This window comes from Vicugna pacos, chromosome 5 (assembly GCF_048564905.1).
Source record: "Vicugna pacos chromosome 5, VicPac4, whole genome shotgun sequence".
Classification (NCBI taxonomy): Eukaryota; Metazoa; Chordata; class Mammalia; order Artiodactyla; family Camelidae; genus Vicugna; species Vicugna pacos.
In genome coordinates this window covers 72,074,327-72,101,277 of record NC_132991.1, presented here as the reverse complement: position 1 = coordinate 72,101,277, position 26,951 = coordinate 72,074,327, and the positions used below count along the sequence as shown (strand labels likewise).

Below are 26,951 nucleotides of genomic sequence, written 5' to 3'. Positions count from 1 at the left end.
TTCACATGCTCGTTATTTCTCAGCTCTCCTCTTGAAGTTCAGTTAATAATACTTTCCTTTATGCTCCTCCAGGGATTTCTAGAACTGTGATGCTACTATATAATTTATTGTTACAAAGCATTTTATTTATATTTGATCCTTATTACATTCCTCTGGGATAGAGAGAGCCACGGGTGTGGGTGTCATTCTCTTTTACATTTAAAGACCTGAGGGTCAGGAAGGCACTTGGGTGTCCAAGATCGTGCACTTTGCATGTGGCAAAGTCAAGCTGGCATATGGAGGAGAGCACGTGATAGTCTTAGATTTCTGTTCCTGGCTCTCTGACTCGGAGGAAAGAAAATAACTTTGAGAACCTACTGTGTACCATCAGGCAGTTCTCACAGTTGCCCTGGAAAGTAGATATTCTCTCCGATTTTTACAGATGAATGACAGATTCAAGGAGCTTTAAGTAACTTGCCTGAAGCCTCACCTGGGGAATAGAAAAGTCAGGATTGAGATGGAGGAATTCCTGTTCTTTCCATTACATCACAGTTGCATCTTCCATGTGTTTAGAGGAAATTTAACAATCAAAGGAGGCAGGACACATTCATGGACAGAAAATACTGTCCTCGGGATGAGCGGAGATGATAGGGTCCTTATGTGTATGTGAACCTTAGCACAGTTTAGACTCCAGACTAGCCTGTCTCCTAGACAGAGAGGTCACTACCTACACTGTGTGACTTGAGAATCCGTGAAAGATACCTAAACAACCTTAAAAACGTTTCCCCCACAAACATGCTTAAAACTGTGTCTTGGAGTCCTTTTTAAAAATCCATATGCTTCTGGGAGTATAATATATATTCAGGTTAATTTGTTTAACTAGAGATTAGTAGAGCGTGTCTGCTGTGCACGCTGCATTAAGGTCCTCGGGGATAAAGAACACACAGCAGGCATGTCAGAAGGGGGCTGAGGACTGGGGGCGAACAGGGCAGAGCAGGGAGAAGGGCTGCATGGTGGGAGAGGAGCCGTGAGCCGCAGGGCCCCAAGGCCCTCTCTGAGACTGGGAAGAGACAAATGAAGGAGAGGAGACCCCAGAGCCCTGTTATTTGCCTATTTTACCACTTATTCCACTGCCAGCTCTGTTTACACTTGTCCTCTGATTTAATTTCCCTGGAAATTCTAGAAGTCTTTCTTCATCATTAAAAGCAATGTCCATTGACAGATGACTGGATAAAGAAGCTGTGGTATATTTATACAATGGAAGACTACTTAGCAATAAAAAAGAATAAAATAATGCCATTTGCAGCAACATGGATGGACCTGGAGATCATCATTCTAAGTGAAGAAAGCCAGAAAGAGAAAGAAAAATACCATATGATATCACTTATATGTGGAATCTCAAAAAAAGAAAAAAGAAGAAGTCATGAACTCATGTACAAAACAGAAACAGACTTGAAGACATAGTAAACAATTCTATGGTTACTGGGGGAAAGGGGAATAAATTTGGGGATTTGAGATTTGCGAATTCTAACCACCATATACAAAAGATTTAAAAAAGACAAATTTCTTCTGTATAGCACAGAGAACTATATTCAATGTCTTGTAATAACCTTTAATGAAAAAGAATATGAAAATGAATATATGTGTGTGTGTATATATATATATATATATATATATATATATATATATGCATGACTGGGACATTATGCTGTATGTACACCAGCAATGGACACATTGTAACTGACTATACTTCAATAAAAAATAAATATTACAAGATAAAAAAAGCAATGCATTGGGGGGGGCTGGGTATGGCTCAGTGGCAGAGCACATGCTTAGTATGTATGAGGTCCTGGGTTCAATTCCCAGTACCTCCACTGAAAAAAATGAGATGACCTCCTACAACTCCCTGAAAATAAAATTTAAAAAACCTAGATGAAATAAATAATTTTAAAGAGCAATGTGTATTATTTCCATAGGCTGGTGTTTTTCAAATGTTCTGTGAATTCTGATTGATTATTTTTCCACACTCTGCAAACAGTATCACTCAACAACAAAACATTATTACTTGATTAGTAAAAGCTCGACCCTGACAGTTCATTTTTGAGAAATAGCCACTTGCTTCTATTCTTGATGTTGTAGCATGCGAGCTTTTTGTATTGGTATTTGGCAAAATCTTACTACTGCAGCAACTGTTCCCTGAAATTCTCCCTTTGTGGATCGCAGAGCTGGCAGCCCACGCTCCTCCTGCTGCTTCTGCCGACACTAAGCTCAGAGCACCAGAAATAGGATTCTGGGCCCCTGCTGGCTGCCTCATCATCTTCTTCCGGTTCCCTGCCGCATTACACCTATCAGTCAAGCATACCCACAATTCAGGTATAATTTCTCTTTCTGAATATGATACGCAGTTTCTTCCTGATAGGTCAGGTCTATGGTTTTACTTCTTAATTTTCAGTTGGCTCTTAAATCTGCCACCCAATGTCATGTCTCACAAGTGATAAGCCTTGGAAAACCTGGGTAGCCTGCGAAAGGCACAAAACATAAACTGGTGAAGTTGATCCGTCTGTTATTATTTGTGGGCCCCGACGCAATGTCTTTTCCCGTGCCGTGGGTTTCGTCCCTAGCAAAACGGTGGAAGAGACCACATCTATATTTTGCATACTGGTTTTTAATAATTTAATAATAATTTTTAATAATAGTTTTTTTAGAAGAAATGAGCATATGTAACTATTTTGTCACCACCCCACTCTATAAGGACCATGTGGTAGACATGACAGCATCCAGCCTTCAGCCCCTTCAGGGTCAGCCTCAGCTGCAGAGAGGGGCTCAGCCAGCATCACACTCTTTCCTAGTCAGCCTGCATCTCATGACTGAGTGAGGCAGGGGTATAAATCCTCAGGCATCTGGACCTGATTCAAGACATCTCTTTTGGGGGTAGGAAGTACTCCAGAGCTCCCCTCCAAACTGACTAGGGCTTTGCCACACCTCTCTCAGTTGAATTATCTGTCTGCCCAGTCCTGCTTCTCCCCCTTTGCTCTCATAGGTATTAATCACTAATAAACTTATTGCATCCTAACTTAGCCTCAGTATCTGCTTCCAGAAACCCCAACTTGGGACAGACACTGTTTATTTTAAATAAATCGACACACCTCTGACTTCTTGGAGTCTCAGAAATAGAGATGCGCAGGTCCCTCTCAGGATGTCTGAGGGGCTCCACCTGGTCCAGGTGAGGCAGTCAGGGCCAGATGGGGCAGGCTGAAACCAGGTGCAGGGGGCAAGCACTGCAGGCTCATTCTTGGGGAGGCGTGTGGCTCTGAGGACTGCAGAGGAGTCCTGTGAGGGGCAGCTTGTGTCATCCCAACCAGCTCCACCCACAGGGTTAGAACATTCGGATTGAAGGACTACAGGCTGTTACCACAGCCTGGTGTCGGAGCCTGGGGCTTTCCAGACTTCCCTCTGTCAGAAGCAAGGTGAAGCATCAAGGTTCATCGTATGGGCATTGGACTCAAGCAGGTCTAGGTTTTGAACAGCTTTACTGAGATATATTTACGTGTGATAAACTACACACTTAAAGTGCTTCACTCGATGGATACACACCCATGAAATCACCACCAGAATCAAGATAATGAACATATCCATCATCACTAAAATTCCTCCTTGTCCGTTTGTAATTCCTCCCTCCTGCCCTTCCTCGTCCCATCTCCTGTCTCCACACAGCAACTGACTTACACTTTGTCCTTACAGATTGTTTTCTATTTTCTAGAACCTTATAAAATTGGAATCATTCATTATGTACTCTTTTTTTCACCCCCCGGGGCTTCTATTACTCAGCATAATTATTTTGAGATTCATTTAAGTTGTTGCATGTGTTATTCATTTTTTTGTATTGTTGAGTAAAATTCCGTTATATGGATTTACCAGAGTTTATCCACTCACATTGAAAGACATGTGAGTTGTTTCCAGGCTTTTTCTTTTTTTTTGGCGTGTATGAATAAAGCCACAATGGATATTTGTGGGAAGGTTTTTGTGCATTCATTTCTCTAGGGAAAGATCAGCAAATTTTTTCCTGTAAAAGGACAAGTAATAAATATTTTAGGCTTTGCTGGCCATATAATTTCTATTCCAACTTCTCAATTCTACCACAAAAGTGTGAAAAAAAAAAAGTCATTGTCGTTACTTAATAGTGCCTGAGTTCCAATAAAACTCTGTTTACAAAAACATGTGACACCCAATCTCAGGTAAATATTTAAAAGTGGGATTGATGGGTTTATGGAAAGTGCATGGTTATAGGAAACTGCCAAGGTGTTTTCAAGTGTGGCTTCACCATTTTGCAATCTCACTAGGAACGTATGAGGGTTCCAGTTGCTCCTAATCCTTTTTGACAAAATTTAACATGATTAAAACAACAACAGGAAGTCTCACAAACTAGGTATAGGAGGGAACTACCTTAACCTGATAAAGGCGTCTACAATGCCTAGGGCTTTGTCCACACTTTAGTGGTATGATGCTGAATGTCCTCGTATCAGATGCTGCTGGACGTCATGCCTTATTCCTGGTCCTAGAAAGCACTGGGACCTTGACCATTAAGAATGATGTTGGATGTAGCTGTTTTTTTGTTTGTTTTTTTTTTTTTTTTGTAGATTCCCTTTATCAGGTTAAGGTAGTTTCCTTCTATTCCTAGTTTGTGAGACCTTTTGTTGTTGTTTTAATCATGAATGAATGTTGAATTCTTTTCAAATGCTTTTTCTGAATAAATTGGTACTATGATGGGGTTTTTTTAACAATTCAATTAATACAATGCCTAACATTGATTTTTTTTTTTGTAATACTGAACCAGCCTTGAATTTCTGAGATAAACCCCATTTAGTCGTGAGATGGCATTCTTTTTCTGTACTGCTGGATTTTATTTGCTAATATTCTGTGAGGATTCTTGGATCTACGTTCTTGAGGCAGAATGGCCCATAGTTGCCTTTTTTTGAATTATCTTTATCTAGTTTTGGTAATGCTGCTTCATAATGGGAATTATTTTCTGGATTGTATAGAACTGGTGTATTTCACCTACATTTTTGAAAGAGGATTTTTACTGAGTAAAGAATTCCAGGTTGCTCTTTTTCCTTTTAGTACTTTCAAGATGTTCCACTACTGTTCTCCGCTTACATTGTTTCCCACAAGAAATGTTCTGTCACTTGTATCTTTGTTCTTCTTTAAATGACGTATCTTTTAAAATCTGTGTACTTTCAAGATTTCTCTTCATTGCTGGTGTTGAGAATTTGATTGTGATGTGCCTTTTGTTTTGTTCATATTTCTTTGCCGGGGATTTGGTGAGCCTCTTGATCTGTCAGGTTGTGGTCTTCATGAAATTTGGAAAAAAACTGACCATTATTTCTTAAAATATTTTCTGTCTCCCTTTGCCCCTTAGGACAATAATTATCCATATATTTAGCCTTTTGAAGGTGTCCTGCAGTTTATGGATACTCTATTATTTTCTTCAGTCTTTTTTCTCTTGGTGCTTCATTTTGGATAGTTTATATTGCTATGTCTTCAAATTCAGTGATCACTGTCCTGTAGTGTCTAACTGCTATTAATACCATCCAGTGTGTTTTTCATCTCAGGCATCATTTAAAAGTTAAAATTGGGTCATCTTTCTATCTTCCATGTCTCTTCTTAACATGTTTAATCTTTCCTCTAATTTACTGAACATATGGAATAAAGCTACAGTAACAGTTATAATACAGTTACCATTTATCTACTATTTATCAGTTTTGGTTGATTGATTTTCTTATTCTTATGGGTTGTATTTTTTTTTTTTTGATTCTTTACCTGCCTGGCAACTTTTGATTGGATGCCAGACGTTGTATATTACACCTTTGTGGATGCTGGATATTTTCTACTCCTTTAAATTTTCTGCAGTATTCATTCTGCAATGCATTTAAGTTACTTTAAAATGGTTTGATCTTTTTGCGCCTTGTCTTTAAGGTATATTAGAGTATTTAGTCAGGGGTCACATTTTTTCCCCACTGCTTTAGGCAAGAGACTTAGTTCTCTAAGCAATGTTCCATGAATTGTGAGGTTTTTCCACTCTGGTTGTTGAGAGCAGGCATTGTTCTTAATTCTGTGTGATTTTTGGGCACTGTTCCTTCCAATCATTTCCATTTCTCTGCCACCTTCCCTCCCTATCTCACTCCTGCCAGACCTCATGTCGTTTCCTCAGATGCATGTGCTGATCAGTGTTCAACTGAATGCTTGAGGGAATTTCTCTGCAGATCCTTGGGGTTTTCTTCTCTGTGTAGCTGTCACCTTTCCAGGACTCTGTCCTGTGAACTCAAGCCACCTTGGGCTCCCTAGACCCGCACCTCTAGATTCTTAACTCAGGGAGACAACTGGGCTTTTCTTGGGTTCCCCATCCCTACATCATGGCCTAGAAATGCTCTCTAGGCAGTAAATGCAGGCATTCATAGGGCTTATCTCATTTATTTCCCATCTCTCATCGACCACTGTTCTTTGTTGCCTCACATGTACTATCATGCAAGCCTTGTTTCATAGATTTTGTTTGTTTGTTTTCAGTTGTTATGTGTAGGGGGATAAATCTGGTCTCTGCTATTTCATATCGATCAGAGGTACAAGTTGAAGGCCTAGGCTCCATTTCTCTCCTATTCCCTTATCTTTTCTCAACTCACAAGTCTTGAATCCTTCCATATCCTTTGATGTGAAATTGAAAGGACTTTGTGGAAACAGCTTGAGGCCCATAGCCCTTGGGAACTCGCATCTGGTAGAGCTTGACAGGTACCAGCCCTCCTGCAGTTTGTACCTTTCCAATTTGGCCTGACATCATGGGCTCTCAGACCGTGACCTGCAGCTCTGTGGCATGGCTACCAGGCTATATTCCCATCCAGGGCCGATGTCGGTGTGTTTCTGTTGCTGACAGCCCTGTATGTGAGCAGGTCCTACTACTGGGCGTATTTTATTTTTTATTGGGATATAAGGCTCTACCATTTATTTTTGTGCAAATATTTAAATAACATTTCTTCTGCAGAGTAGCTCAAGGATGCCTTGAGTTCACCACAGTATGTCTCCAAATTTGCAAGAATAAATTTTGCAAATATTGGCCTATAACATAAAAAGAATTTGAAGTAGAAAATAAAGTGGTGCTGCTATCGGTCGAAGAGAGAGGGACCCTAGATCCTGTCACCTTGTATGAATATAAGTGACTGCACTTCCTTCTCTGGGCACCAACCTCACGTCCTCCTGTAATAGACACTAGCTGCTCCTGTGTCTCTGAGGCCCAGGAACATGTCTTTAACTACTGCTTCAGGAGAGCACAGAGTGCCATGAGCTAAACAGTAATATTTTAACTATTGCCAAATTTACTAAAGAACTCTAACAAAATAAAAGTAGAATGATGGAGAGAGACAGAAGAAACAAGAACAGCAGTGTGTTATTCTGCTGGGGCTGCCATAATAGAATACCGCAGACAGAGCGCCTTAAACAACAGGAGCATGTTTTCTCGCAGTTCTGGCAGCTAGAAGTCCGAGATCAAGATGCTGGCAGAGCTGGTTTCTCCGGAAGCCTCTCTCCTTGGTTTGCAGGTGACCACCTTCTCTCTGTGTCTTCACATGACCCTCTCTCTGTGTGAGGGCATCCCTGGTGTCTTTCCTGTGTCCTAAACTCTTCTTATAAGGACCCCAGTCAGATTAGATTAGTACCCCCCTTTAGTGACCTTATTTTAACTTAGTCAACCGTTTAAAGGACCTGTCTCCAAATATATTCACATTCTAAGGTCCTGGGGGTTAGGGCTTCAGCATATGAATTTGGGGGAGATAATGCAGCTCCTGATAAGCAGAATGTTGATCACTGTGATTCTGCACGATGCACACATGGGAATTCATTGTGTATTTCTCTCTACTTTTGTGTTACGTTTGAAAATTTGCTCGATAAAAAAAGTTTAAAAATATTCTAATGAAGATAAGGGGACTTGAGCTAAACTGGGGAAAAATTCTGCCCAAGTATTTCTCTGTATAATTCTCCATGAAGACATTGCTTTCTACTTAGTGTCCTCTTGTGATATCAACACACACACACATCCTATTTGTAACCTTCAGCACTCTAAGGTCTCGGAGCACAATCCCGTCTATCCTGTCTAGAACCATTTCTCAACTAATGCAAAATAGTTTTGACAATAATAAATAACAATGGGCATTAGCATTTGTATCGGGTCTTGAAAAGGGATTGTACATATGTTTCACATATTTCTTGAGTCCCTGGGAGGCAGGCAGTATGACTGACATTGTCCCAAGTTAGTGGTGAGGAAAGCAGCTTCGGGTCAGCGACTCGCCGGGTCACTCAGGGTGGTGTCGGCGGTACCAGATCAAGTCTGACTCCCGCCCCAGCCACTTCCCCATGGATGTGCTTCCTTTGTGATGAAAAAGGAGTTACAACTCCTGCATTATTTTGCTCTCTCGATATTGCAAGAAGCTGTGACTGAATAAATAATGATACCCCTGGAAATGACCCTTTTCAAAAATGACTCTTTTAAAAAAAACTGGCTTCTCCTGCCAGTTTTTCTCAAATGTTACTGCTTCAAATTGGCACTTCAATCTATCAATACCAAAACCTACTTTCACGTTTAGCTGATTGCATTTAATTTCTGAAGTGCTGAGCCTTAAGATATTTTTTAATCTTTTTGGAACGAGTGAATTTTTGGAACGACACAGGACAATTTTATGCTGTGTAGTATATTTTGCTTTTAAATGCAATGGGCCCTTTTAAGTATCACCTTTGTTAGAAATACTGTCTTTTCGGGTCTATTAATTATCTTGATATGAACTGAAATGCTGTTCATTTCAAGGGAAGGCTGGGCTATAAATAAGGAAAATCTTTTCTGTGAACTTTTTACCTTCAAATCTTTCCTCTGATATACCCTTTCATCATTTTAGTTCAAGAAACAATTTTATATGTACTGCAAGAATTTAGAATGATTTTTCTTCCCCATGGACTAAAATACCAATGTTCCTATCTCAAATAACCCCGTGCTAGGGAGTGAACTATTAGAAAAAGTAAGAGGAAGATGTTTCTCTCCTTTCTGTGGACTCACTGTCTCCTTTCACTCCCCACCTCCCATCCCAGGGAGGAGAGACCTATTCCTGGAGGCTGAGCTCCCTCTCCCCCTGCCCCACCCCCACTCCCTCTCCCCACCCTCAGCCTGCTGGGCCGAATAAACAGTTGAAGGGGTTCTAGATCACCAAGATGGATTAGCCTGGATCTCCCCAGAGGTGGGTGGACTTGTGGGTTAGATAAGGCAGAAATGGGCAGACCCAAGAGATAAAAAATCACCTCCAGAAAGTGTAGGTTCCTTTGAATGGCAGCATTGTGCCCAGCTTGCATGTAGTGGTCTCACAGCAGGACCAGTTGCGGCACTGGGTGCTAAGTGCTGAGGCCCCGAGGGCAGGAGTGAGGGACTCTGTGGCCATGGGAAGGGGTGCCTATAATGTTCTCAGACAGTGGAGCTTGAGGGACAGCGATGGGCCAGGCATAACACAGCCGTGTTGGGTAACAGAGGGAATGACAGTGATAATGACAACCCCCATGGACGACAGAGCCCCTGTTCTGTTTATGTCGTATTCATGCACTCATTTATTGTCTGTCTCTCTCTCCTGGTAAACTTCTTCTTAAGTATCCATTGTTTGTATAATAAGTGATTCAATGAATTTTTCTGGGAGCTATTATTTAAAGCAGCCAGATTCTTATATGAAACCAGGAAGACTGCCACCATGTAGTTCTTGTGTCTCCAGCCTCCGCAGCGCCCTCTTTCCTGTTGCATCAGTACAGACCCTTTGAATGGTCCTGGCCGCCTCTCCACGATGCCACCTCAACACTTGAATTCTTCAGAAGACACTTGTGTGCAGAGAAATTTGTTCATAGCTTCCAGATCTGTGTATCACTTGGAATGCTTCTGGCTGTGTTCTGGTTTTCTATTGCTGTTAACAAAAAACTGAAAAACTGTTTTAAAACAATTATTATCTCTCATGGTCTATTAGTCAGTGGAGCTCAGCTGGGTGGCCCTTGCTTAGGCTGTTTCATGTGGTTGCAGTGAGACAACAGCTTTGGCTGGGGTCGTATGAATACTTGATGACTGCAACAATAGGAAACAAATACAAGAAAGAAGACAAATAATTACAATGCAAAGTAGGAAAAAATAGTGTAATGTGTTTCCCATGTAGGGCATTTTCATGTAGTTCAAAGTCCTTTCCATTTCTGTGCTCTCATACAGCAACACATTAATGACATTATGAGTTATAATTAGAGAACTAGGCAAATGTTGAGGGTACCTAATGAAGAAAGACATTTACCGGAGGGGCTATTAGAGCACAGCCTTGAGGGAAGAATATGACTTTAGTGAATGTAAACTGGGAGGTAGGACTCTTCACCCTGAGGGGAGAGCATGGACAGAGGTCCTAGAATATTAAAGTGTACAGTAAGGGGAAAATAGTCTAGGAACTAGCGTGAGGGGTGCTCGGGAGACTGGATGAGGGAGATAGTTGATGAAATTGAAGTGAAACCTTGAAACTTACTAATTGGAGAAAGGAGTAAACTGGAGAAAAATTCCTTTACAATTAGGAAGTCCTGGCTAAATCTGACTTGTTCAGAGATGCAGATCTGACCACAAACCATGTCTTCCTACACGTGCCTTCTATCATGTTACTAAGTTGTCAAATTCACTTACTCAAAATGGCAGCACCTATACCCTGGCTGGAAAAGGTTCCTTTTTCTCAGTTCAGGAACAGATCACTGAGCAATAGAACAATGTCACATGTTATTAGTGACCTGGGGTAGATACTAAGTCCAGCACAGGAGGTGAAAATCATGGAGCATTAAATAACCTTTGAAAACCCCTTAGGAATTCTTCACAGTGGAGATCAACATACCATCTCTTACAGATCTAGCAGTGTTGGAACAGATGTCTGCTTCTGTAATTGAGGACCAGATTAAGAACCTGTGTTTAGACACCTTACACTACAAAAAGTTAAGTTTGAATAGCATAGCTCAGCAAGATGTTCATACTGTGAGAGGCATATGGGTACCAAGTGGGTAAGGGAACAATGGATTCACGTCTCCCACTTGAAGAAGGTTAGTTCAAGGAAAACTATGTGACTATTTCTTATTCATTCACTCATATTCTCCACCTCCCTCTCTCCCCCTTCTCCATCCCCATCTCCAGTTTCCATCTCTCATCTCTTCCAACTCTGTCCCCTATCCCCCAGTCCCTGCTCCCTCTTGCTCCCTGTTGTGGAGCAGAAACTAGTGCATGTGTGGAAGTTAAGCATGTATGTGATGTGCATCTTGTGACTGTAGGATTCTGACGCTCCTGCCATGGTTCCCAGATGTCTTTCTTCCCTGGAGAGCCTGGGCTAAATATGCTGAAGGAAATTCTGGAAGTCTCTTGATCTCTTCACCTCTTGAGTGTGACAAGCAACCAGCTTCTCCCTTTCCGCCCTGCTCCAGTTCCTCTTAGCTACCTAGAACCAAAAACAACAGAATGAAGCCATCTCTAGACCCAAATGGGCCTCCAGCTGCCAAAAGGGCCACTAGAGATCTTAAAATAGCTTCCCAGGGCTCTTAAATCTGTTTCCCCACTTGACAAGCATTTATGGCACTCTTCATGGTGCAAGCTCTGATGATGTGGCAAGGACACTGTGATAAACAAGACTTTTGTCACAAACCACGACTCCTTTAAAAATCTAATTTAACCTCATGCCATCAGTTGATTTACAGTCAACTATAGCTGTGTTAGTTTCTGGTGTACAGCATAGTGACTCAGTTATACAGATATATATATATATATATATATATATATATACATATATATATATACAGATATATATATATCTATACATATATATATATATATTCTTTTTTGTTATAGGTTATTACAAGTTGTTGAATATAGTTCCCTGTGCTATACAGTAGGACCTTGTGTTTATCTCTTCATGCCAGCAGTCTTGATACCCGATTTTACATCTAATTGCTTTGTGTTATCCCTTAACTGCTTATTGTGGATATGGATGATTTTTACAACTTTTGTCTTCTAACCTCCTTACCAGCTTTGTGTGTAAATGATTTCCTACTTTTACTGTATGTTTGCCTTTATTGGTGAGCTCTTTCATTTTGTCATTTTCTTGTTTCTAATTATAGCCTTTTTTTTTTCATTGTAAAGCTGGTTTGGTGATACTGAACTGTTAGCTTTTGCTTGTCTGTGAAGCTTTTGATTTCTTCATCAAATCTGAAGGAGAGCCTTGATGAGTAGAGTATTCTATGTTGTAGGTTTTCGCCTTTCATTATTTTGAACATATCATGCCACTCCCTTCTGGCCTGCAGTTTCTGCTGAAGTCAGCTGATATCCTTATGGGAGTTCCCTGTATGTTATTTGTTGCTTTCCTCTTGCTGCTTTTAATGTTCTCTGTTTAGCTTTAATTTTTGACATTTTAATTATAATGTGACTTAATGTGTTCCTCTTTGGGTTAATCCCTTATGGGAGTCTCTCGGAGCTTCCTGGACTTGAGTGACTGTTTCCTTTCCCAGGTTATGGAAGTTTTCAGCTATTATGCCTCATATATGTTCTCAGGCTCTTTCTCTCTCTTCTCCTTCTAGGATTTCTTTTATGCAAATATTAGTGTGCTTGATGTTGTCCCAGAGGTCTCTTAAACTGTCATTTCTTTTCATCCTTTTTTTCCTCTGTTTAGTGGCAGTGACTTCTACTACTCTGTCTTGCAGCTTGCTGATCCGTTCCTCTGTGTCATTTAGTCTAATGTGGATTCCTTCTAGTGTATTTTTCATTTCAGTTACTGTATTTTTCATCTCTGGCTGTTCTTTATATTTTCTAACTCTTTGTTAAAAACTTCTAACTTCTCGCTCTGTGCATCCATTCTCCTTCCAAGTTCTTTGATCATCTTTACAATTATTACTCTGAACTCTTTCTCGGGTAGATTGCCTATCTCCATGTCACTTAGTTCTGGAGTTTAAGCTTATTCCTTCGTCTGGAACATATTCCTCGGCCGCCTCATTTTGTCTAAGTTGCTATTTGTATTTTCATGTATGTGGTAGGTTAGTTACGTTTCTCTACCTTGGGGCAGTGGCCTTCTGTGGGAGATGCCATGTGCTTCCCAGCAGCACACTCCTCTCTGGTCACTAGAGCTACATGAGCTAGGGGTTCCCGCTAACAGGGCTGCGAGGGTCCTTCCACTGTAGCGGCTGGCTGTGCGAGCGGTTGGGTAGGCTCGGTTCTGCCCTAGTCTGATTGTCAGGCCTTGCCTTGTGCGGATGCTGTTGGCTGCTGGTTAGAGGGGACTGGTCACGAGGCCACTGGCTGCAGAACCCTAGGGGGTCCCAGGGGCTAGTGCTGGCTCACTGGTGGGTGGTGTCAGGGTCCAGAAGACTCCAGGGCTGCTGCCCGCCCACTGGCAGGTGAAGCCACATCCTAGGGTTAGTGCCAGATGACTGCTGGGTCCTGGAATCTGGCTACAGGGTCAGATGGCTGGGGTGGGGGGGCCCTTCCTGACGTAGTTGGGTCTAGGGTCTGAGGTGTCCTGAAGTTTGCGTTGGCCTGCTAGTGGGCAGGCTCGGGCCCAGCTGGCCCCAGGGTGGGGTCTGGCCTGCTACGGGGACTTTGGTTTTCTCGGGTCTGCTGTCCGCCCTTGGTGGGTGCGGCTGCTCCACAGGCGGCCGCAGGCTTCCTGGAGGGCAGGCCTGCCCACCGGTGGGCGAAGCGGGGTCGCGGGCCTCTGGTGGGCCGGGCTGCATCCAGGGGCGTGTCTAGAGGCGACCTCTGGCCGCGGGCGGCTGAGGGGCGGGGCCGGCCTTGGCGCTAACGAGCGAGAGGGTGGAGCCACGAGGGCGGAGCCGCGCCAGAAGGTTCCCAAAGGTGGCGGCCAGCGGTCGGTGCTCTCAGGGCGACCCGCAGGCGCCCTCGCCTCTCCGAGAGACTCCACGACCAGCAGGTGGGTCTGGCGCCGGCTTCTACCAAATGGCCGCTTTCGCCCTGGGTCAGGTGCACGGGAGGTTTGCGCGCGCCCTCTGAGGGTGAAGTCTGTCCCCCCTCCCCCACCCCCGTGGGCCCCGAGATGAAGCCCCGCTGACCTTCAAAGCCAGATGCTCTGGGGGCGCGTGTTCCTGATGCAGGAGCTGGGGAGCCTGCCGTGGGGCTCAGAGCTCCCACTCCTGTGGGAGAACCTCTGAACTATGATTGTTCTCGGGCTTGTGGGTGGCCCAGCCCGGGGTGTGGGCCTTGACTGTCCCGAGTCCACGCTATCTGTTCGTCTCATCTTGTTGTGGTTCCTTCTTTGTTGTTAGTCGTAGAAGATCTTTCCTGGTAGGTTCTGGTCTTCTTCATGGATGGTGGTTCTGCGGAGAGCGGTGATTTTGGTGTGCTCGTGAGAGGAGGGTTTTTCTGCTCCACCGTCTTGGCCACTCTCCCGTCTTGTCACCAGTCTTTGCCCTCCAAGGCACTCATAGGAAAAGTGTATTTGTATCACGCACCTGCAGTGCTGCGTGGTAGCTTTCCGTAGACCGCTGTCCATCCAGCCTTACCAGGCCCGGCCCTGTGAATGTTAGGGAAGGAGAAAGACATCCACGCCATCCTCAGGCTCCAGGCTGGGCACTGTCCTAAAGCCCCCTGTTACCTGCGTCTGTGATGGTCTTCGGTGTTTGTTTTCATTATGGGTTGTTTACTTTCAGTTCTTTTAATCCTCTAATGGTAGGGTCAGTGAAGCCAGCTCAGACACACCTCAGGCCCTTTTTTGCCTGAATACCTCCTTCACCTCTGTCCCCTGTCCCACTGCAGGGTGTCCACCCTTACCTGTCCCTGCTACCTCACTGGACCACTGACTACCATGGGGGGAACACACAAACACTGGTGGGGGAATGGAGCCTGGGAAGGCTAATGTCTGTGTGAGTGGAAAGGAGTTAGGAGCTGTCAGAATCCATTATCTCCCATTTCCTTCCGTGATGATAAAGACTTGGACAATACCTCTGTTCCAAGCTGGGACCACTTCAAGGTTTTCTTCCTCCTTTCTTGTAGCACTTGCTTTGGGAAGTGAGGAATGGTCCAAATTCTGTCTTCAGTCATTCACACCCATTTCCATTGATGTTGCAGGCTGAGAAATGACTAACTCTCTGCTTTTCTGTTTGTCAGCTTTCCCAATATCCTCTGGCTTTTAGCATGCCTACAGTTGCCTGTGGTCCAAGTCACTAAAAAGGTTTTTCTTAGCATTCTAGGTCCCCCTCAGAGCTTATTCTTATTTTAAACTCACACACCCACTGCTGCGGCTGCAGTGGAGTTGACTTTACTTTCTTGGCCGGATTATTGCTATCCTTTTCTAAGTGGCCCTCTACTTCTCATTAGCCTCCGCTCCCTCTCCCTACACCACGCCATCAGCCAGAGCTGGCTTTCAGAAAAAGGAATCTGATCAAGCCAGATCTCTGCTTAAAATCTTCACCAACTTTGCCTGCTTGTAAGGTTGTCTTCCTTCATTTATGTCTTTGTGTATATAAATAAATGCCACATCAGAAAGGCCTTCCCTTGTCAGTCTGTCTCAAATGGCATCCACCTCCTCACTCTGTCTCCTTACGTTGTTGCTTCTTAGCACTTTTCACTACATGCTGCATTATGTAAGTTCATTGCCTGGCACCCTCCCCTAGGGTGTACGCTCCATGAAGAGCTTCTGCCTCTTTTATTCACTGCTGAGTGCCGGCATGTACTAAATGTTTGCTCAATAAATAGATGCTGAATGAAAAAAAAATTTTTCACAATCAGTTCATCACTCACATTGAGTCTCTCGACCTGCTGCCCACTCCCTCCTCGCTCTGCCAACCCCCTTACTACCTTCTGCACACACAGAATATGCCATGCACTTTCAGCTATCTGCAGTTTTGGACAAAATTTTACCTTTGTCTGGACTTGTCTTTTCTTCCTCAATATCCCCAACCCAGCTCTTACGTGGAAAATCCCTTCCCACAATCCAGGGTAAAGCCCAGCATCACCTCTACTCTAAACACCGTTCTCTACCCGCTCCCCAGGCCCACCCAAACACCCTCACTTCTCCCATCTGGGCAGAGTACGCCTTCCTTTCTGGTTCTTTGGCACTTGGAACAGAGTTCTCCTTTATCCTCAAACACTCTAGTTAACTGTTTACTTGGAAAGCGGCGGAGAGTGTCGCTTACAAGTGTGGGATTTGGATTGCTGAGGTTTAAATGATGGCTTCAGCATTTACGTCACTTTGGGCTTATTGTGGAGCCTGTTTCTCAGTGTGCTTACCTATAAAGTGAGAAGAATAATGGTAACCACACAGAGAGGAAAGCCTGGCGCGTGGTAAGCACTCAGTTAATGTTACCAGCGATACCGATGCTGTTACTCTCCTGCGTGACTGTGAGTGCGTCTTGGGCAAAGATTGTTTCCTTTCTTGGGTGTCTACCAGAATCTCTGTCCTCAAGGAACCAATCAATACCCTTTCTCTTTCTTTAATTTTCTCTCTCTCCCATTTCCTCCCTGTCTCTTTTCTGACGAAAACTGCTATTGATTTTCAACCCTGGGTCAGGCATCATGTTACATGCTATTCATGTATTTATAAAAAAAGAATTCCATTGCAGTGCAAAAAGTATGTTAACAGAGGCAGACACAAACAGTTTGATATTTTGGAAATGGCCTTTGTGGATGAGCTACCTCATGAGCTGAGTCTTGAAGGACAGCTAGAGTGGGGACTGAAGCTGTTTAGAAAGTGAAAACTGTATCATTTTGTAATAATAGTTTAAAGGGCATTTTTAACATGAGGGAAGAAGACTATCATAGATAGGTAAGATTTCGTTTTTAGTATCTTGAGTCTCTAAAGAAATCTCACATGATTGTGATTTAAGTCCTACTGATTCTGAGTGTGTGTTGGAATTCATTTTTGATTGTAGTTAAGGCTAACTTTAGACAAACATTTCAGCAGTCGATGGATAAAATGGAGCTTAAGGTTCTTTCTTGTCCTCATTTTCTCTCTTTTTGCACCTGTTCATACTCCCCAATCTAGCTTTAATTTAATTTATCCAAGTAGTTTTACAATCTTTAGAAAATATATTCTGCAGTCAGTCTCCTTACTTATTAAAATCTTCAGTGATTCAATCTTTATTTCTCACATCTTTAATGAGAGGGAATAATTTTTAAATCGACTATAGACTCTTTCTTATAACTCAGTATCTTTTGTGTATGTGTGTGTGGTAGAAAGAGCACAGATACGGTAATGTCTCTGCTACATATTCGCAACTTGATCTTGGACAAATTCATCCACCTCTCTAAACATTGATTTCCTTATTTGAAAATTGGGGCTAATCATACTTAACTCACAGAATTGGATTTCTGGAGAAGTAAGTCTACTTGTAAACATCAAGTGTTCAACACAGTTCCTGACTCAAAGCAAGCAGTTCGTGAGAGCTTGAACCCTCAGTGACTGTGGGGAACTTAATGTGACAGCTCAGAATGGTGCTATCAGCTGTTTATTCTTCCTAGCATAGATGGTTTAGTTTAATTAAGTGTCTTATCTAGCCTCATTCCAACCTTCCTTCTTCCCAGCTGGCTTCAGTAATATTGTCAGAAAAATCTGGAGACAGACTTGGGGAGAGGAGGAGAGCATGTCCATAAAAGTCCAAAGGTTCTTTGCATAAGGGGTGGGCCTTAATGTTGTTCTGCCCTCATCTATGATGTCACTTATTTGTAAATTTTTGGAGAACAGGTACCATACCCTATTCGGATTCCTCCTTACCTTCACCTCAGTTTTGCAGGGGGACATGTATTAGAATAGTAACCGCAATCTACATCCACACGCAATGTTTTAGGGACAGGAGTGCACTGATACAGAATTGCACTAACGTGGGAGTCATGTAAGCCTCTTCACTTCAGCAATGCGGGGAATGCAGCACGTGGGGAAATCAGGACTGGAGAGGGGACAAAGCAAGGTCATTGCTGGCTGTCTCCTGTTCCTTCCTTGCTTACTGATAGATTTTAGGAAGAGTGAGGATGAGGAGGAAACAAATGGATAGGTGTGAGCAGAAAGGTTATTCTAGGCATTTCTGCTAGAAAAAAGAAAAGAAAAATAAATGAATGAAATGAAATAAAGCTGCTAAAGGACTGAAGCTTGTCTTTCTCCCACCTCTGGTCCCAGTGTTATCTCACACTCTTGGGTACATACCCAAGGCAGGAAGCTTGCTCTTATATGATCAAATTTTTTTGGTTTAAATGGACAAAATATTTTAGTCTATTAATTATTCCCTCTTAGCTAATTGCTAGAATCACAAATTCTTAATAATTTAATCTAACATAGGTGGTAGAGTGTCAGTGATATTTTCCAGACTCAGTGTATTTAGCAGGGTTATAAATGATGGAAATTTGCAGAAATAATACCAAAGTTTGATCATAAAGCTCATATCATTACTGTATAAAGAGCAACTGGGCAAGCGGTGCCAAGGAGACAGCCTGTGTGGTCTGTTGCATACGTAAGCTGATCTGTATCCAGCAGAGCTTTCAGGTCTCTAGGTACTAATGAGACTTTATTTGGAGGGAGTCAAGTGATTTTTATTTCTGTAGTATAAAGAACAGACGTGGATAGCCAAAGAATTGAGATCTGCTTTCTCAAAATTGATCATTGCTGTGATGGAGGTTACTAATCATCCGCAAAAACTGTTTTGGCTTTTATACTGAGCATGTGGCTGGACTACATTTCCCAGACTCCCTTGCAGTGAGGAGCACCCATGTGACTAAGATCTCACAGTGGAATGTGAGTAGACGTGAATGTGCCTAGTTCACCAGGAACTCAAGGCACTGGGTGATCCTCCTCTGTGTGCTCTTCACCTCTGTTCCCCGCTCCTCTGGAGTGATCTGTTCTGTGGGTGAACTTGGCTAAGCTGCAATCCCCAGTTATTCAATAGAACACAGATCTAGGGGTTGCTACAAAGGTCTTTGTAGATGTGATTCATATCTGAGTTGCCTGTAAAAGAGATTATCCTCAGGATGGGACTGAGCCAATCAATTGAAAGGCTTTAAGAGTAGAATCGAGGTTTCCTTGAGGAAAAAGAATTCCACCTGGGAACTGAAGTGTCCAAGCTCTGCCTGGGAAGTTCCAGCCCGGCCTCTGGGAGAGTCTGCCCTAGAATTTTGGGCTTGTCCAGCCAGCCCGCATAATCACATAAACCAGTTCCTTGCAATAACTCTCTTGGGTATATAAATTACCCTACTGGTTCTATTTTTCTGGTGGAATCCTTACTGATACACGCTGTCTGCTCTTTTCTCCACTATGTATCCTCACCCATGTTCTCTCCTCCTTTCCCTCTGGCTTGAACACTATCCTCAAGAGTGAAGGAGCCCTAAGAGGGGAGGCACCTGCCTCCCTGAATGTCCATGTGGAAAAGCACTGCCCTGCCAACCTGGACTACCCATATCAGAACTGTTCTGCGAGTGGGAAATGAATGATTTTTGTTCTTTAAGCCATTCTCTTTTATGAAACTCTTTGTTACACTACCTACCTTTCCCCCTAACTAATATGATCACTATTTCAAAAGTACTGTTGCTTTTGATGTTTCTATTTAAGGATATTAATCTGGCTGAGAACTCTGATGTCAGTCTTTATATGGGATAAATTTACATAGACTTTGTCTATGGGCAAATCAAACTTAGTCTGTCAGGCACTCAACAACTCTTGAGTGCTAACTTACACCAAAGAGTCTGGAAATACTACAGCATAAAATTAGATGATGTCACTGATATCACTGAGCTCACTAGTCAAAAGCAGTAGCAGGTCAGAGTCCATAGGCTGTTCAAGGAACAGAAAGATGTTCAGCATGGGAGAGGACTGAATACACGCAGGGCAGGCCTAGAGAGATATGCAAGAAACAGTTAATACAGGGCCTTTAAAGCCATGTGAAGATATTTGGGCTTTATCTTCAGAATAATGGAGGAGTAGCATGATTCTATTTGCATTTTTCCAAGATCATTCTGGTTGCATTATGGAGAATGGATTGGAGAAAAGCAAGAAAATAAGCAGGCAAAGCAATTAGGAGACCATGGCCGTAATCCAGTAGGTGATGACACCTGCAATTAGAGTGGCAGCAGTGGGTGCAGAGAAAAGTGGTCTGATCCTAGAGATCATAGGAAGGCTGGACCTGCCTGATGCAGGAGCAGAAGGACTCAAGATTGGCAGAGTTCCCTTTGAGGTAGTCAAATGGTCGAGGTGACCACTAAGAGCTCAGAGCTGAGGAGGATGTCAGGAGGTGAGGGGCTGGGGAGGAACGTGAAGAGCTTGCTTTGTGTCTCGTCAAGTCTGACGAAGCTGTGGAAACAGTTAGGTAAATGGATCTGTACTAGTTCAGGTGAATAATGTGAGCTGCTGAAACAGACAACCTCTTAGTAGTTTAACACAATAAAAATTTATTTCTCACTCAAAAGTACAGTGTGGGCTGGAGTAGTGGGATGCAATCTGCTCCATAAAATAACTCAGACTCTTTGTATCTAGGACTTTCTTCCAGACGCTGGGCATTTTTTCATTTACCTGAAAGAATGGATATTGCACATGGGAAGGGGTTACGGACTAGCCCTAGGACTGGAAAATCTCACTTCCTCTCCTTTCTGCTGTCTAGAACCCATCATGTAATCACTTTGAACAGGAAGGTGACTGAAAAATACTTTTTAGCCCTGTGCCTGTAAAGAACAGGAGAATTCAGTTATTGGTGAACATCAGCAGTCTCTGGCCAGGCTTCTGAACCCGAGAAAGAATGGGGCAGAAATAGAGTTAGTAGTCATTTACTTGTAAATAGTGCTTAAAGTAATAAATGCAGAAGAGACTGCCAATGTGCAATATATAGAAGTGGTCAGAGCGCTTAGGATAAAATGTTGAGGAATATTAACCTAAGGAATGCGCAGAGAAAGAGGACTCACCAAAAAAACTGAAAAGCAGAGCCAAAGATGTCAGGGTATAGTGTCGCAGAATCTAAACGAAGAGAGTATTTCTAAGAGGAAATGGTCCTCAGTGTCAAAGGATTATCTGAAGTGTATGGATTAGGGAGGACATTCCTGCCGTTGGTCGGAGGTATTGGGGCAGAAATTCTATTTTGGAAGAATGTTTGGGAGATTAGAAGGCAGAAGCAGTGAGGCAGAAGATCAGTGAACTCATTCTAGAAAATAGAAGCAGCAAACACATAGAAAACACTTAAAAAAAGATACCTGTGATACTGTGATTTTTAATAAGAAATTTGGTCATTGATGAGCTCCTAAAACCCTTGGAATTTGCTAAGTGACTAGAGCCACTTTTTGTTCTGCTGATGAAATGACTTTGGAGGCTGGCTACCAGGAGAACCAACCATGTGATTAAAAGGTTAGAACTTTCAGTCCCAGCCCCTTGACCTCAGGGAAGAGAGAGGAGCCAGAGGTTGAAGTCATGCCCATGTAATGAAGCCTCCAGAAAAACCCCAAAGGAGGGGGTTTGGGGGGCTTCCAGGTTGGAGAACACTTGAAGGTTTGGAGAGTGCTACACCCGGAGAGGGCACTGAAGTCCCCTGTCCTTGCCGCACACCTTGCTCTAAGCACCTCTTCCATTTAGCTGTTCCTGAGTTTTATCCTTTTGTAATACACTGGCAATCTAGTAAGTAAAATATTCTTCTGAGTTCTGTGAGATGCCCTGGTGAATAAATTGAACTCAGGGAGGGGGCCTTTGCAACCTCTGATGTCTAGGTGCTTGGTGAGAAGCACAGGTGGCAGCTGGGACTTGTGATTGGCATCCGAAATGTTGGGGCTGGGGAGCATTCTTGTAGGACGGAGCCCTTAACCTGTGGGGCCAGATGTTATCTCCAGATAGACAGTGTCAGAATTGAGCTGAATTGTTGGAGAATTTCTTGGTGTGGGAAAAAACCCTGCATGTTGTTATTGGTGCTCAGAATTGTAATACCATTTACAGTAGTATTAAATAGTTAGTAACAAACCTAACAAATAATTTGCTAAGCTCTCTCTTTTTATTCTCTATTTGCAGTGTCTCATATGGGTCCAGAAGGTTTTAATCTATAGAAGGGCATACAAATTAAGTTGGTTCAATCAGAACCAATCTGGAGTTTCGTGGAGTTTTTGGAAAAGAGGGGCTCTTTCTTGGGAGGATAATGGAGGCTGTTGGATAGATGCTCCAAGCTTCATGCCACGAGTGGAGGACTTGCCTTGGAATAAAGTCAGTACAGAGGAAGCTGAGAGATGGGCAGAGAGTAAGACTTGGTGGCTGAGACCTGACATTTGAGCTCCTGGGTCCATTCCAGTTTAAAAACCTGCTCTTGAGCTGTTCAGTTACACAAGCCAATGAGTTCCATTTTATTTCTCCTTAAGCTAATTTGAGTTGAACTTAACACCACTTGCAATAAAAAGATCTTCACTTACAAATGCATCAGTAAAATTGGGCTGATATGAACAGAGGACAGAGACGGAAGGGAGTATTTTCTTTCTTGAAGAGAATCACAAGTTGACCATCAGACAGCTCGCTCTGTGTATTACCAGTGTAGGCTGGTTTTAAAGAACAATGAAAGTAGCCTTTCATCTCAAATTATCTCTATACTAGCCCATTTTGGATATAGGCCAGCCTATAATTAGAAATTTATTATTTTGTTTAAAGGTAGTTCCAAATATATTTTATTCCTTTGTATTTTTTATTTCATTTCACCAAAATTTTATTTTGTTAGGTTTCTAGGTTCTTTTCAGGCCTTCAGTTGATTGGATGGGGTCCATTCACCTTAGGGAGGGTAATCTTCTTTACTTAGTCTACCAATTCACATGTTAATCTCATCCAGAAAACCTCTTCACAGGTACACTCAGAATAATGTTTGGCCAAGAGTCTGGACACCCTGTGATTTGGTTAAGTTGACACGTAAATTGCCACAAATCCAACCCTTGTCAACTTGCCACCCAGTGCCATGCCTTAAGCCATATTAATCCCCCAGTAAACATAATAACAAAGTCATAATTCCATCTAATATGGTACAGCTATCCTGCATACAACCAAAATGCACCTACCTCTTCCCCAGAAGAGGGGAGAAGGTCCTTTAATGGTGTTGACTTTTTGATACCCTGTGACTTCAGTACTATGATGTGAAGTAAGTATATTTTATATTACATGTTAAGGGAATAAGAGAAAGAAGAAAACAAAGATATTTGTTTAATATACACACTCATATTCATAACAAGGTGAAAGTAATCATGACAGTTACAGTGCTGTTTTCTGTAACTGGTCATGTTTGGAGCTGGTATTTATAATCATCTTCTTCCACTAGCCATTCTGTGGTCCTTTAGCCCTCAGCACGTGCCTCAGTTGGTTGTGGTTCTTTCCATAATAGTGTGACTCAAACCTTTACTCCTGAAGGGTCTGGGCCATTAGTAGTCCGCCCAAACTGGGTTGTTTTCCATTGACGTTACTCACAGGGCATGGTGATCCTAAGAGATACTTTAAGGGTCCTCTGTATTCCGGACAAACTCTGTGTTACCTCCATTAAGGAGCAGTAGTCCAATTTCCCCCTGTAGCAGTCAGGATCAATTACCCCAGCCAACACAGTAACTCCCTTCTTTGCCTATTGATTCAGGGACATGAGGAGTCCAAAGTGGCCAGGTGGCAGTTTTCACTTCCAGTTCAATGGAATAATTGTTGTATCTCCTGAAGGAAGCATCCCTTCCTTTGGAACCAACACTTCTAAGCCAGCAGAGCATGAGGACAGGAAGCAAAAATGTGTTAGTGAGTCATTAAGGGTAATACTGAGGGGTACCACTCCCATTTCCACCCCTTGATTCCTGGCTGTGAGAGAAACAACATCATTTTTGGATGTTGATTTAGAGCAGACACAGCCTTCCAGAGTACTCTGCACCAGCCCTGCAATGTACCACCGCCTAGCTGGTGCTGAACTGAGTCTTCAAAAGGCTGTTCTGTGGTTCAGTTAGGGCAGCTACTTCAAGATGGTGGGGACCATGGTAAGACCAGAGAATTTTGTGAGCATGGGCCCAAAGCTATACTTCTTTTGCTGTGAAGTGATCAGAAGAAATGCTGTGTGGAATACCATGACAGTAAATAGACATTCTGTAAGTCCGTGGATAATAGTTTGGGGTAGTGTGCAGGGAAGGCAAATCCATATTCACAGGAAATGTCTATTTTAGTAAGAACAAAATGCTGCCTCTTCCGTGATAGAAGTGGTTCGATGTAATCAACGTGCCACCAGGTACCTGGCTGATTACCCCAAGGAACAGTGTCATACTGAGGACTCAGTGTTTGGCTCTGCTGCTGGAATATGAAGTACTCAGTGGTGGCCATAGCCAGGTGGGCCTTCGTGAATAGAAGTCCATGTTGGTGAGCCGATGTATAACCTCCACCCTTGCCACCATGGACACTCTGTTCATGAGCCCATTGGGTTTTGACAGAGTGTCTGGGGTGAGAGGCTGACTGGTATCCAAAATGGGTCATCCTGACCTCTTGATTATTAAAATCATCCTCCACTGATGTAACCCTTTGAACATTTACATGGGACACACGTATCTTCATGTCTTCTGCCCATTCTGAAAGGTCTCTCCATACACCTCGTCCCCCAGTTTCCTTGTCACCATTTTTTCCAGCCATATTCCTTCCAAATCCCTGACCATCCAGCCAAACCATTGGCTCAAACACATGAATTGGCAAATAGATGCACATCTGGCCGTTTCTCCTTCCAACAAAGTGAACAATGAGGTGCACTGCCTGAAGTTCTGCCCCCTGAGAAGATTTCCCCGTACCACTCTCCTTCAGGATGTCCCAGAAAGGGGCTGTAGTGCTGTAGCTGTTTGCTTTGGAGTAGTCTGCGTATTGTGCATAACTGCATGCCTTTAAACCAGGTCCTAGTCTTCCCTTCCTCTGTCCACTGATCATGGTGAATTTCCCATGAGGCCTGGGTGCAGGCTAGGAGAGAAAAGGCTCTGCAGGAGAAGTGGGAACCGTGGGCATTTGGGCCACTTCTTCATGTAACTTACTGTGTCTTCAGGGCCTGCTTGGACTTGATTGGTTCTCCATTTTTTTTTTCAATCTGTTGTGTCCTGTTTGAATATCTTTTTCTTTATGTCCTGTTTTCTAGATTGTCTTGAATAGATCTTACCATACTTCTTTATTATTTTCTAAATTAAACTTTTTATTTTGAGATCATTATAGACTCATGTCCAATTGTAAGAAATAATACAGGGAAATCCCTAACACTGTTTATCCAGTTTCCCTCAATGATAATATTTTGCAAAACTATACTACAATTTCATAACTAGGCTACTGAAACAGTCAAGTAGAGATCTTTCCCGTCACTGCAAGCATCCTCACCTAGGCCTTTTGGATATATAGCCACACCCACCTTCCTTCCCCACCCCATCCCTGATTCCTCACAACCACTAATCTGTTCTCTACTTGTATAATTTTGTCATTTCAAGAGTGCTGTAAATGGAATCGTACATCATGTTACCTTTTGAAATTGTTTTTTTCACTCAGCATAATTCCCTCCTGATTCATGTAAGTTGTTTAGTGTATCAATTGTCTGTTCCATTTTGTAGCTGAGTAGTACTCCATAACATATTTGTTTAACTTATTCAACTGTTGAAGGACATCTGGGTTGTTCCCAGTTTTTGGCTATTAAGAATAAAGCAGCTATGAAAATTCATGTACGGATTTTTATGTGAACATAACTTTTTCATATCCCCGGGATAAATGCACAAGAGTGCAATTGCTGGATTGCAGCTATGTTCCTAGTTGGATATTTAGTTTTAGAAGAAGCAGTTTAACTGTTTTCCATAATGATGTACCATTTTACTTTCCCACCAACACTGTATGAGTGATCTAGTTTTTCTGCATTCTCATCAGCATTTGACACTGTCACTGTTCTTTATTTAATGCATTCTCATTGGTATATGAGTGATATCTCATTGTGGTTTTAATTTGCACTTACCTGATGTCAAGTGATGTTAAAGGTCTTTTCATGTGCTTATTTGACATCTGTACATCCTCTTTCGTGAAATGTTCATTTATATTTTTTGCCCATGTTCTAATTGAATTGTCTTTTTTAACTGTTGACTTTTGACCAGTGTGTATTTGTACTTTTATTTTCACTTTCTCTATTTCCAAGAAGTAAGAAGGATCTTTCTTACTAAATTGTAGTAATAATAATTTAAAAATCTCGATCAATTTTTTTCAGAAATACAGTGGCTTCTTTTATATTTTTGAGATGATTAATCTTTTAAAATTTTTAGAGCATTTTGATATCTGCATTGATTTTTTCAGTCCTTGATATTTCTTTCTTTGACTTGTTTTGTACTCTTTCTTCATTTTCCCACTGAGGCTTTCCTCAAATCATGCTTTGGGGTTCAGGTCTGCCCTTAATATTGTGGGGCCCAGCACAACACTACAGATGGAAACCCATATGTCATATATTGAAGTATTTAGAGGTTATAATTCAAGCCAACAAACTGTTCAATTTTCCTACCTTGACAAGTATACTTTCAAAACAATGGCAATAATAATTAAAAAATGTATAAAGCTGTATAACTGAAAAAATTGTGCTCTACACTGGAATTTGACACAACATTGTACAATGACTATAACTCAATAAAAGTTTTAAAAAATATGTAAAGCTGGTTTTCATATGACTGGAAATCATTAAAACATCAAAGACAATTGAATTTAATTATTACAGCTCCTGTCTGATTCTTCTATAGCTCTATAGATGTCTGGAAAAGCAATGCAATAGAGACATAATTTTTGAATTATTGTATATTCTCTAAGTTATTTTTCTTACCTTTATTTCAGCTGACATACTAATTATGTTGTTATAAGCAAGATTTTTACATAATTTATGTTACTGATAATAATGATCTAAAGAATTAAAAATAGCCATAATTGTATTCAACATGTATACAATTCGAACATATTTTCATCAGA

General features: G+C 42.2%; 2 long non-coding RNA genes across 3 annotated transcripts in view; one reads left to right on the top strand and one right to left on the bottom strand.

Annotated features, from left to right (window-relative positions):
* Positions 1–9,577: 9,577 nt before the first annotated feature.
* LOC140696456 (uncharacterized) lies at positions 9,578–13,962 on the bottom strand. 2 transcript variants are annotated; one of them, XR_012072822.1, is made up of 2 exons: positions 13,094–13,962; positions 9,578–10,105 (listed from the first exon to the last, which is right to left on the bottom strand). It is a non-coding gene; the product is annotated as an uncharacterized lncRNA (long non-coding RNA). The 2 variants fall into 2 exon arrangements; XR_012072823.1 differs by lacking the exon at positions 13,094–13,962 and adding an exon at positions 12,072–13,084.
* Positions 13,963–25,179: 11,217 nt separating this feature from the next.
* The window catches only part of LOC140696457 (uncharacterized), a 74,453-nt gene continuing 72,681 nt past the window's right edge, over positions 25,180–26,951 (top strand). The window contains exon 1 of the long non-coding RNA XR_012072824.1: positions 25,180–25,529. This is a non-coding gene — a long non-coding RNA (uncharacterized lncRNA). The remainder of the gene's footprint in view (positions 25,530–26,951) is intronic.